General features: G+C 36.9%; 2 pseudogenes; both read right to left on the bottom strand.

The window, feature by feature from the left end:
- Nucleotides 1-8,602: 8,602 nt before the first annotated feature.
- On the bottom strand, nt 8,603-9,780 carry LOC143582702 (uncharacterized; annotated as a pseudogene).
- A 117-nt stretch (nt 9,781-9,897) lies between these two features.
- LOC143582705 (putative disease resistance RPP13-like protein 1) lies at nt 9,898-12,381 on the bottom strand (annotated as a pseudogene).
- Between the last annotated feature and the right edge of the window lie 321 nt (nt 12,382-12,702).

Raw genomic sequence — 12,702 nt, 5'->3', positions numbered from 1 at the left:
GTCACCACAACTAACATCAATGATGCACAAATCAGTATTTGGCATCCACACAAAAAGAATCTGCAGATTGCATGATCTTCCAATCAATTCTAAGGTTTTGCTCCATGCTGTGAATTCTAGCAAATATCTAGTAGAAAGTTTCCAATCACAATTGAGACTGCACCATCAAATCAACCATAGATATAATCATGGTCAGTTTCTTCATACATTAACTTGTCAATTTAAAAAAAGAAAAAATCTAAAAGAATAGTCATACTATAATTAAAGTATCATCTGTCTTCTACAAATAAATAAAATTATAACTGGCATTAATGTCATTAGTGGGGAGTATAACTTTAGAATAACTCTTTTATTTGTTAAAATCGTTGAATAAATCGGCTAAACAAATGAGTTCAGATCTTGATTTACTAAAATATAAATTAGAGTAATCTGGATAATGAATCATATGCAGTAAATCAACCACGAATCAAGAAAAGAATAAGATAATCAAATAAACTAAAGAAACAAATGTAGTACCATCGGAAATGGATTCTAAAATAACTCCTTTTAATGTGAATAATCACTTGACATGTTCCTCTTTTAATCCACTTTCAAGCTTGTAAAATTCAAATCATGATTCTCATTCAAATTGTAAATGTGATTACGAACTAGTATTTATAAGACAAACTCTAACTAACTAATTCTAACTAATTGATAGCAAACTCTAACTAACTAATATGAACTAATGAAAACTAATAAACTCCAACAAAACTTGACTTTATTAAAGCATGGACCAATATGCTATAACATAAAATAGTATTCCATGCAAATGAAGCCAATGTTAAGCCATATTAATTTGATTAAATATGACATAATTTAAAATCAAATATTGTAAGGAAAAAGAAATAGAAAACAGTACATGCACCATGTATTTGAGATTATTATATTTAAAAGCATTTATTTGAGAAAAAAAATCAAAACAATTTTATTAATCAGTTGCTAAATTTGAAAATCATGGAATGGAGATAGACCTTCACCGTGTTAAGCTCACGCTAAATGTGTTGATAAAGGGAATATGGGAGACTAGGTGCCAGCAACTGCCTCCTTTGCTGTATCTTTCTTCCAGACCTCGGCAACCGACGAATTGTAAACTCAAAAGTGAAGAAAGCAGTCCTTGGGGTAGATCCATCATTTCATGGCAATAACAAAAAGAGAGATGCTGGAGGTGTTGGGGATGTGAAGAAGAAGAAGACACTTTCTTCATATTAGGGTGTAGGTCCTCTAGATGGATCTCAAGACTTGACTCGGATCAATCCGTGTTGTTGGTTAGCGGAAATCACCAACGACACTCAGATCTCAGATCTTAGTTTGTTTGGTTTATTTTCTAAAAGAGAGAAAAGGAGAGAAGTGGGTGAGAGAATTTTTATTTCCAAGAGTCGTGAAAGAGTTGGTGTGGAGAAATGGGTTAAGTGGCCTTTATATAGGGTCCCCATTTCTCCAAAGTTTACACAAGAAACTTACAAAATAAACGTACCGAGTACGTACTACACCGACTAAAAGCAAACTAAAACGACATACACAATCCTAAAAACAATATATAATATTGGCCCTACAATCTCCCTCTATGATTGAGTATGTCGAGGAACCTTCGTCAAGTTCTTTGCTTCGTTTTTAGTTTTTGAAACTTAGTACTTGTCATGATTCAGGATCTTGAACCAGATTGGATCTTGAACATTTTTTTATTTTCTAGTCTTGTAGACTTGAATTTCCATCTTATTTCTGGGAATGATCGGCAACAGCAAATTTTAGAAACATCAGATGCGGGAAGCTCGACATCTAATTTTCTTTTGTTGACTTTCTTGAGCTGACTGGTTTCTTTCCTTGTCTTCAGATACAATTAGTTCCTTTTTAAGTTCAACCACCAACTTTCACGTTCTCGTTTTCTTTTAAGTGCTTCAATATCTGCAACTCCAAGCAGACTTGATTTTGATCTACATGTCCATGTATAGCTACACAAAACTTAGAACGATAAGATTCGCTCACAGACCCTCTCGAGGGTCAAGAAGAAATCGTTCATAGGCCCTCCCGCTTTCAGTCCCTCAACTTGTAGATAATTTGTTTAAGTCCCAGATTTCCAACAAACATTGCATGGACGATCTTAACAACAAAACATATTATTTTGAATAAAACAAGGTTTAACAAAATATGTACGAACATAATAAAAGTTTAAAATCTTTTTGGCATTTTCATATATTTTAAAAATAACGAAAATATATACATAATATTTTGAAGTTGAAACAAAAAATAAAACAAAAATAAGATAGAAGTAAAGATGAAATTAATATTATATATAAAAAATATTTACTTTAAACGTTTACTAAATTATTTTTCTGAGAAAGATCACAACATGGAATCACATTATCTGTTAACGTTGTAGATCACACTTCTATTTGGACATTATTATGCCAAGAACCCAAAGTCGATTATAGATATAATTTGTCCACTTTAAACTTAACAAGTATTTTGATGTCAACATGATACATTAAGGTACAATTAGGCACAATGCTTGTGTGGTCCCCATTTAATCTGACAAATTACAGACTCCATCATACCTTGGGCTTAATTTGCTTTCACATGTTACCTCAACTTGACTTAAACCTTTCTTATTTGATCACAGTAATCTTATTAACACACTTGACACTTTGACTTTGTGCACTTGAAACTTTGTACACTTAACTCGATCTAGAAAGATTAAAATAAAGCAGAAGTTCAGGCCATAACAATCAGGTCGGATAATACCATATTATCGCGCAGAGAAAGTCCAAGGCTTGAACAAAATAAAGAAAATAAAACAAAGCAGAAGATTCAGGGCCTTAACAATCAGGTTGGATAATACCATATTATCGCGCAAGAGAAAGTCCAAGGCTTGAATCAAAATAAATGAAGAAATAACGCAGAAGTTAAAATTCCTAGAACTGACTCTTTTTCTTGATTTTTCTTTTTCTTTTCTGACTCTTTTGTTTTTGTTTTTCTTGCTTTTCTTGACGCTTTACTTGACTTTTTTCTTGACTCAATAAAAATTAAAAATGACACTGATTTTTCATAAGACAACTGTGATAAGGTAAAGAGAGGCTTGGTTATGACATGTTTAATTGCATTTCAGCCTTCATTAATATGACTTTAGTTGGAGTCGGCAACCGCTTCATAACGTGTAACCACTAGCATAGGCAGATATTTAAGTTTATGTCACTATGACACTTACTCATTTGTCAAGCCTATCTACACATCAAGCAATGATCTTGTTGGCTTTTAATATACTATTTTCATGTGCTAGAATCGTTAGAGATAAATTCTTATCATTTTCCAATGGTCAGATTAATTTCTCAAAATTTAAAAAATTTTAAATATCCGACTCCCTCTAAGCAGGAGCTCCCTCTAAACGGGACAATTCCTTTTAGATTTTCTTAAAAGTAATATAAAATCTTTTTGGTAAATCAAATGATTTGTTTTTGCTTTTCTTAAGATGAATTGAAAATCTTTTTGGTGAGTTAAACTTAACTCATTTTCTCCCTCTAAAATTGTGACATATTTGAAAAATATTTACAATTTTATATACAAAAAGATAGATAGTTTGTTTTAATCAAAATTGATCATGCCGATCTATTCGACCCGAAATTCAAATCGAGCATGATCGATGGTTTTAGTGAAAAGGTCAGCAAAGTTGTTGTCAGATGGATTATCTTAAGCATGCATTATCACATTGTATGACAAAGTTGAAGAGATTCAAACCGAGATCCAAAAGCTGATGCTGGATCCATCACTTGAGAGAAGTAGTTGGACGAGGTTAGTTGAGAAACGCTTGAAAGTTGTTGTTGAACCATTTAAACAAGGCTTCCCTTCTTTGAAGTTTGTCCTCCTATGTCGCTTATGAAAGACTCGAATCCGCCATCGAATGGTTTAGCATCAAATAGCAAGGGTTCGTTTCCTATCATATGCCGGGTGCAATCACTATCTAAGTACCTAATACTATTGATAGTCCTCCTTAATTGACCCTGCTTTCACTAAACGTTCAAATAGACATGGTTTCCTAGGATACTTTTGTCCCAGGAAGGTCAACCGTAAATCGACCAAACTTGATTTTATTTCCTGAAAACCATTTATTTCTTGGTGGAGCCTCACTTGATGAAGAACAGTCCTTAGGAATCCAAGCAAAAACTTGTTCCTTGGTTTTGGAAATTTTGGACTTTTCTTTTCTTGATTTTAAAACTGTTTTTGGTGAATCCTTAGACTTTACGGTCTTAGGATCCTTTTTGATTTTATCCTTCTTGGTTTTCCAAAAAGGTTTCTTTTTGTGTTTTACTTTATTTACTTTGGATCTCACATCCATTTCACTAGGTTCACTATCAGCTTGATCAGTCCTTGAATCAGGGCTACTAAAAGCTCCTTTTGGGGATTGACTAAGCCGCATTTGAATGTCAAGTTGTTGCTTGAACCAGTGCTTGCAATGTCATGCAAGGTGAGAAGAGTGACCACACACAAAACATCACTTTCTCCTGGGAGTGCCAAAGAACTCATCTGAACTGTAATGTGGTTGGTGTGGTGGGAAAGGTGATCCATGGAAAGGAACATGATTATAAAACACATTTGTATAATGTGGATCAACAAAATTTTGTTGATAATGACCATAGTAGTTGTTATCACAGAAGTTGTATGACTGAGGGTTTCTTGATTGATTGGTTGTTTGAGAAAATGATCGTTTATTTGGTGGAACACATTTACAAGAAGTACTTTCCTTCTCATTTTAAAAAACTTTTCTTTTACATGAATTATCCTCAGTCTCACAACTTGATGATGAACAACTTGATATGTTCACCTTAACAGGCCTACTTTCGTTGACACATTTTTCAACAAAAGTTTTATCACAAACGGTTTCATAATCTGAGTAAGAAGAAGAACATTCATTTTCATTGCAAATGTTTGTACAACTATCATCACTTGAATTTTCACAAAATACATAATTTGACCTTGACTTTAAACTTCCCAACATGGATTCACAAACTTTATTACAAACTGGATTGTTAATAGTTTTGGTTAGATCCACACATGATTCAAAACGTGGTTCTAACTTTCTTTTTAGCTTACAACCCAGGTTAACCGTCCCACATCCACCACCATTTACATCACCAGCTGCTTATCGACTGGTGATGTGTCAGGAATGATAGGACATGCATGACTGCTTTTACCGGCAACACTTGTCCCAACTTTATTTTCTTTCGACTGATTGTTCATTTGGAGCTTATCTTCCATTATTTCAAAAGACCTGATGGTAGAAGCCAACTCTGAGAGTGTCATGGTATACAGATTTGTGGTTCTTTTGATGGTAACCACATTGATGCTCCATGTATAAGGCAGTGAATTCAACAGCTTCATGTTGATCTTAAACAAACCATTGATGATACCGACACTTCTCATTTTGGTGACGAGTGACTCAAATCTGTTGATGAGAGAGGAAACCGATTCTCTTTTAACATGTGTAAACATGTCGAATTCTCTTTTCAATATTTCCTTTCGACTTTCTCTCATATCCAGATTTCCTCCAAGCTTAGGTTCGTAAGACATTTTTTTTAACTCGATTAGATTTTTTTTTTTTGAAATAGAAAAAAATTTTAAGTTTTTTTTTGCTACAGTACCGAGTTGCTACGGTGCCGAGTCGCTACAGTGTTTCGCATGAATTGCTACAGTACCGAGTCGCTACAGTGTTTCGCATGAGTTGCTACATTACCGAGTTGCTACAGTACCCCCCGATGCGAAGCGATTGCTACAGTACCCGTGCGAAGCGAAGCGGTTGCAGCAGTACCCCCCCCTCGCGATTGCTACAGTACCTCGGAAGCGACTGCTACAGTACCCGAAGCGAATTTTTTCTTTTTCTTTTTTTTTTGTTTTTTTTTTGAGAATATAACACCCAAACTTCCAAAAAGTCAAAAAGACTTTAGTCTAAAAATCAATAAATCGCCCTAGATCTGAGTTTTAAACCGAATCTGAGCTCAGACACAAAAACTTAAAACACTAAAAACTTAGATTTGGTGATTCTCGTGTATTTCCAAGGAGTAAGGGACTCCAAAAGAGGTGAGTAACACGAAATCAACCTCAAATCCAACAAAAACTAAGATCAAAATCCGAAAAGTTTGACGCGAAAACCACAAAAAGTCGAGCCGAAAGCTCTGATACCACTTGTAGGTCCTCTAAATGGATCTCAAGACTTGACTCGGATCAATCCGTGTTGTTGGTTAGCGGAAATCACCAACGACACTCGGATCTTGGATCTTAGTTTGTTTGGTTTATTTGCTTGAAAGAAAGAAGAAGAAGATAGAGAGAGAGAAATTCCTTTTATTTCCAAGAGTTGTGAAAAGGGGTTAGTGTGGAGAAATGGGTTAAGTGGCCTTTATATATGTAAGGCCCCGTTCCCGGTAACCCTACTTTGGTGTTGGATTTACTCATAAACACAGTTCTAAGATCAGAGTAAATTAAAAACTTCGCGGAATAATTAAATACTTCAAACATCACACTACAAAACCTTCATTCTTGTCTTAACATACAAATTGTCTTTTCATAAATAATTAATTAAAATAGTCTTGACACTTCTTCGTAGATGCCAATCTCTTCCGTCAATAGCATGTGTCATTCCTCAAGCCAGCTGCCTCAATCTATTTGCCTGCGTGCATATTAAAAGTCAGCTACGCTGAGTGAGTTCTAGTTAATCATTTAACATACAATATATTCATATCCTTACTCATACGTATCCGAAGATACGTATTCATACCTTATTTACTCTTACATCTTTCATACAAACTTTATATACATGCACACACGCTTACCTACTTTCTTTCATAAAGCCTTGTAATTTACCATAGGCTATTCTATCTCTACCATCACAGATAATATTAGGGTCTGGTCCCTTCTGTCTCAAATATTATTAGGGTCTGGTCCCTTCTGTCTCAGATATTATCAGGGTCTGGTCCCTTCTGTCTAAGATATTTTTAGGGTCTGGTCCCTTTGTCTCCAATAACCATACCTGTCACGTCACTCGTTCATACATTCATTTTCATTCATGCATACTTTACATATCTTCTGGTCATGGATATATGTATATGTACATATTCATTCGTATAAACATTCCATAATAACATTCAATACTTAGTCGTACATATAGCATACACATATCATACACTTACCATTTAAGTTAAGTGTATTAACAACTATCACAAAGGAGTATGCACACAGCCCCAAAAACATAACGGATAAAGGGGCTAGAAACTCACCTGAAGTCGGTTTCTCTCGCCGTTAATAGTTATGCCCTTCTTTAGCTGTGCACGGCTAACTGTATAACGCATTACGAGTGTCAAATATCCATTACTACTACTTCTTATATCTAAGTCAATAACACCCTCAACTAACGGGGGTCCGGGGGCAGCGCCCCTGGTATCGGGGTCTAGGGGCGGCAGCCCCTAGCAGGGTCCAAGGGTAGCGCCCCTAGCTGGGGTTGAGCTGGAATTTTATTTTCGCTAATAGGTTCTTTAGCAAAAACGCATCAGAAAATGAATTTTATAAAATTTCGCATGGAAGAATTTCGCTTCGCATGCATGGAATTTCGCTTCGCATGCTTTTTTACTTCGCATGGAACTGTTTTGCTTCGCATGACTGAGCGAAGCGAAATGCTTGTTTCGCTTCTCATGGCTGAGCGAAGCGAAATGACTGTTTCTCTTCTCATCGCTGAGCGAAGCGAAATGACTGTTTCGCTTCTCATGGCTGAGCGAAGCGAAATGCCTGTTTCACTTCTCATGGCTGAGCGAAGCGAAATGCCTTTCTTCGCTTTTTACCATTTTAAGCCATTTTACTTCGTGGCTCTTCCTCAGGACCTGATTTTTACTATTTCCCAACTTTTGACACATTCTGACCCCATGCACCTGATCCTGAATCCATCTCTCAAAGTCCAAACACCACCTTTTTATCACAAAGTGCACCCGAGAGGTTATAACTTATCAAGTTTATATTTTTCTTACATTTTACAACCCGATCTATCATTATATCTGTTTGCATGACGATTCTAACCATAAAACTTAACCATTTAAACCGAAACCCACCTTTTGCTTCTGGTTCGAGTTCAGATCTGGACAATACGTAGATCTGGACGTGATTCTTGTTGCTTGACGATGTTAAACACTAGATTCCACCCTTCTTTGGCTTGGATTTTAAATCCGAGTGCTAGAGAGAAAGTATGTGTGTGTTTCTTGAGTGTGTGTGTGTGTTTGTGTGTTTGGATGAGAAAGGAAAAGAAAAGGAAGAAGTGGTTGGGTTATATATAGAGGGGGTTCATGGGTCCCACCACCCATTCTCAATTCCTACTTTCCAAACACTTAACACAAGACTATTTTAACGACACACACTATTAACAAAACTTTCTGCTATTTATTTAACAAAAGTTGGATGTTACAATATAGGGTCCCCATTTCTCCAAAGTTTACACAATAAACTTACAAAATAAACGTACCGAGTACGTACTACACCGACTAAAAGCAAACTAAAACGACATACACAATCCTAAAAACAATATATAATATTGGCCCTACATAGGGAAATCTTCAAAATTCAGAGATTGGAGGTGTTGGAGTCCCATTAATGTAAATGATTCCAATTTCTCAAATTTAGAAATTATAAGTTGAGTAAGAGAGGAAGGAAGAAGATGATTAGGATGAGAAAATAATTCACTACTACAATCATCACCCACATGTAAGGCTAGATTGACAAGTGATGCCAGAAAGTTTTGTGGGCCCCACTCTGAAACGGGCTTCTTCAACTTACCTATTTCTAGGGTAAGCAAATTGGGAGGCCAAACCCCACAAGGAAAACAAGCATCTATTCTTGGGCAGTTTGTTATTTGCAATCTCTTTAAGGAGCTCAAATAGGGCAACTCATTGTCAGGAAATGACTCCAGAATTTCACAATCTTTTATTTTTAATGTGGTGAGGTGAACCAGGTAGTTCAGTTTACTGATTGATTTTAGATTTGACCATTTGCTTATCCAGACTGTTTCAACCATTGGGATGCTGATATTCATCATTTCTCCTCCCCACTCTTTTTCCAATAGTTTCTTACAACCCAAAATTTGAAGTGACTTGAGCTTTTGCACTCCCGTTGGTAAGCAGATAGCTGTAACAGAAGTACAATCCCAGACACTCAATGTCTCAACACTTTCGGTACAACTGCAACGTTCCATATTATTACAACCAATTATATCCAACATCCTAAGAGATGTCAAGAGGTTGCTCTTGCAATTATCCTCCTCTTTCTATCCTAATCTCACCAAGTTGCAACAATAATGCACTCTCAATTCCCTTAACTTCACAACTTACTCACGGTTGCTTCTGATTCCCACAAGTATTCTATTTCATTACACGCATACACAAATAAATCTTCAAGTTCCTGGAGATGCTCTATAACACCTCTCCACACCACATCATTAAGCCCTGAAATATGACTTATCTCTAATTCTGTGACTACAGAAGCTATTTCAACCAGCCTTCTTAACAGACCACTATCACATTTCTCTATTCGTAGAACATTTAATAGAGGAAATGCCTTGAGTTAAACTTCAACCAAGTAAGGACAATCTTTTATGTAAAGTTGCTTCAGACATGGAAACACAGCCTCACTATTCACTGACCATTTCTCCCACCCATGCATTTCTTCAAAACTTAGAATTTCAAGTGAAGGGAATGCATGAGCAATCCCAAGTAACTCCATGCCCACAACTTTCACACCATCCAAGCCTGAAATAAACAACTCCTTGAGTGAATGTACCTGCCCAAGTGGAGGTAGACATGTACATCTTTTACAGTTACTTATTGACACATGCTTTAGCTAAAGAAACGAGGGATCCCCAACCCATTTTGGAAGCTCTAATCCCCCGTATGACTCAATGTTAAGTTGTGTTAACTTATCACTACAGGGCTTCAACTCACTTAAGACCTCTTTTTCAAGCACTTTGTTTCTTGAACCATACGGTTCATCACTCCATACAAGCTCCAACTCACTAAACCTTTTTTGTGAGAAGTTCGCCTCATTTGCATGAACTGCATTTTCCACTTTGTCCAAACCTAAAATATAAATTTTCCCACTTAGATTCTTGAATTCTTTAAGTTTGGCAATTTTAAATCGGCTTTCGAGAGGGTTTGTAGGCTTTTCAACTCACCAACCCCTAATGGCATTTGACTCAAAGACGGAGTGTCTCTAATGTCAAGATGCCGCAGATTTTTAAGCTTCAAGAAGTTGTTGGGCAACTCAGTTAATCCTTCACACCCAAATAGGATCAATGTCTCTAAGTTATAGAGATTGCACACGTTTTCCGGTAGACGCATGATTCTAGTTCGAGATAGATTAATATACCTCAAGTGTCTTAAAGTATCAATGGTCTCTGGTACCTCAAATTACTTAAAGATAGAACCCTTAATAATGATAACTCACGAAATAAGTCAACAAGAACCTTATGCGATAAGTAGAAGTCATCCCATCTGCCAAGCACCCCAACAGACGTTGCCAAGAATGTCCTTAGACGTTTATCTCTTGTGAATGGCTCAAAATTTTGGTTAGGTACACATTTTTCACGACCAAATGACATATGACGGTACTTCTCCAGCATCTCCTTCTTAATATTCTTCTCTTTCTAATTGTCTACCCTTAGAAAAAACTCTCTAGAAACAAATGATGCCAAGTCATTTATCAAGTCATGCATCACAAATAATGATTCATTACTAGGTGCGTGTTGAAAAAATGACCTTGACAACAACTCTTCAAAGAATTCATGACCCTAGCGTTAATCTGTTGAACCGCTTGGGGTTGGTGGATGCAAAAACCCTTTTGCCATCCATAACAAAACCAGTTCCTCCTTGTCAAATTGGAAATCCTTGGGGAACAAGGAGCAGTATGCAAACAGCTGCTTCAAAGGTGCAGAAAGGTCATGGTAGCTTATTCTAAGGGCCGGGAGAATCTTATGTTCATCTTTTAATTCCCATATATCACTGTTTAGCACTTCCTTCCAGTGCTCTGCTTCATCTTTTTTACTTCTCAACTATCTACCAAGTGCTATCAAAGCCAAAGGTAATCCACCACATTTTTTTACAATGCCTTCAGCATATGGTTTGAGTGGCAAATGTGAATCAAAGTTATTTACACCTAATGCATGTAGAGAAACTAAAGATGAAGCATCATCATGTAGCACGCCCTCCAGTTCGTTTTGATGATCATAACCCAACTGTTTGAGCAATTGTTGTTTCCGTGTTGTCATAATGATTTTGCTTCTAGAAGCACATGCATGCAATGGGTCAACCAGGGTTTTCCAATTGTCATAACTCTCACTCCACACATCGTCTAACACCAATAAAAATCTTTTCCCCCTTACGTGATCTCTAAGAGCTTCATGAAGCAAATTAAAATTTGAAAACTCTTTGTTATCTTTGCCATAGCTTCAAAGATCTCTTTGCTTATACGAAAGCCATCAAACTCATCGGAGACACAAACCCATGCCTTGAGTTCAAAGTGATCCTTAACTTTGTTTTCGTCATACACAAGTCTCGCTAGAGTAGTTTTCCCAACCCCGCCCATATCAACTATGGGAACAACGCTATAGTTTTGATCACATGGTTCAACAGCGGGTGACAATAAATTTTGGACCAATGCTTCTTTCTCAGCTTGCCTTCCAACAATACCAGATGGATCGACAATAGATGATTGTAACCTTCTATTACTGTTATTAATTTTTGGCCTGGTTTCCGCCTCTACTCTCAAACCAAATCATCTTTCTGCTTAACTAGATATTCTAGTTTGTTGGAAATATCATCTAACTGGGCAAGCATCGTTCTACTCCATGAGAAATTTGTGCAACAACATGGGATTAGCTTTCTTACCTTGTTGCTGATGGTTCCTGAGTCATGGGTGAACTCACGACTCATGGCTTCGGTAACCCAACCATCGAGTACGTCATCTATGTCATAAGCCAAATGTTGCAGATCTTTCAGCCAGTCTTTAACAGCTTCATTGGTTATCTCCTTGCGAGAAGCATCAGCAAGCACACGTTGGATTTGTTTCAACGATCTCTGCCATTTCTTCATCTCAGCATCAGTTCCGTTGTAGCGAGCAACGCTTTTCAAAGCTATAGAGGCCATCTTATCAAAGAGCACATTGACGAAGGCAGAAACCACGATTTCAGCCATGATTGTAGAGGTGAGATTGTAGATGAAACCGGTAAAGTTGTGAAAGAGTTGTGTATTGTGGTTCATTTAGATTTATGATCTACATTTCAACTATTGTTTTGCACACTCAAAGCATCAATTGTCGGCCAATAAGAAAAAGCAGCGGTATATATTCTTCTATCTGCCTTTGAAGAAAAAAAATATATTCTTCCATCTGCCTTTGAAGAAAAAATATATTCTTCTATTTCTACCACGTGGATGTGCTTAATCATTGTCGGCCTTATTTTTTTCTTGGAACAACCAACTAATTAACGCCGGGTACTCCGTATGTGGCCCGAGCCAGCCACAATTCCGGATGGACGGAGCCCCTAGCGGTCCACCAATTGAGGGATTCCCCGAATAAAACACAACTCTCACGCCCGCCAAACGGCACGACAGCGAGGGGCCGGTAAAACCGGGTGAGATCGGGACTCGAACC

Source organism: Bidens hawaiensis, unplaced genomic scaffold, assembly GCF_021521415.1.
Source record: "Bidens hawaiensis isolate Kalapana, Puna unplaced genomic scaffold, B.hawaiensis_p1.1 tig00031842_1, whole genome shotgun sequence".
NCBI classification, from domain to species: Eukaryota; Viridiplantae; Streptophyta; class Magnoliopsida; order Asterales; family Asteraceae; genus Bidens; species Bidens hawaiensis.
The sequence above is the reverse complement of the archived record's forward strand: the minus strand, read 5'-3'. Positions and strand labels throughout refer to the sequence as shown.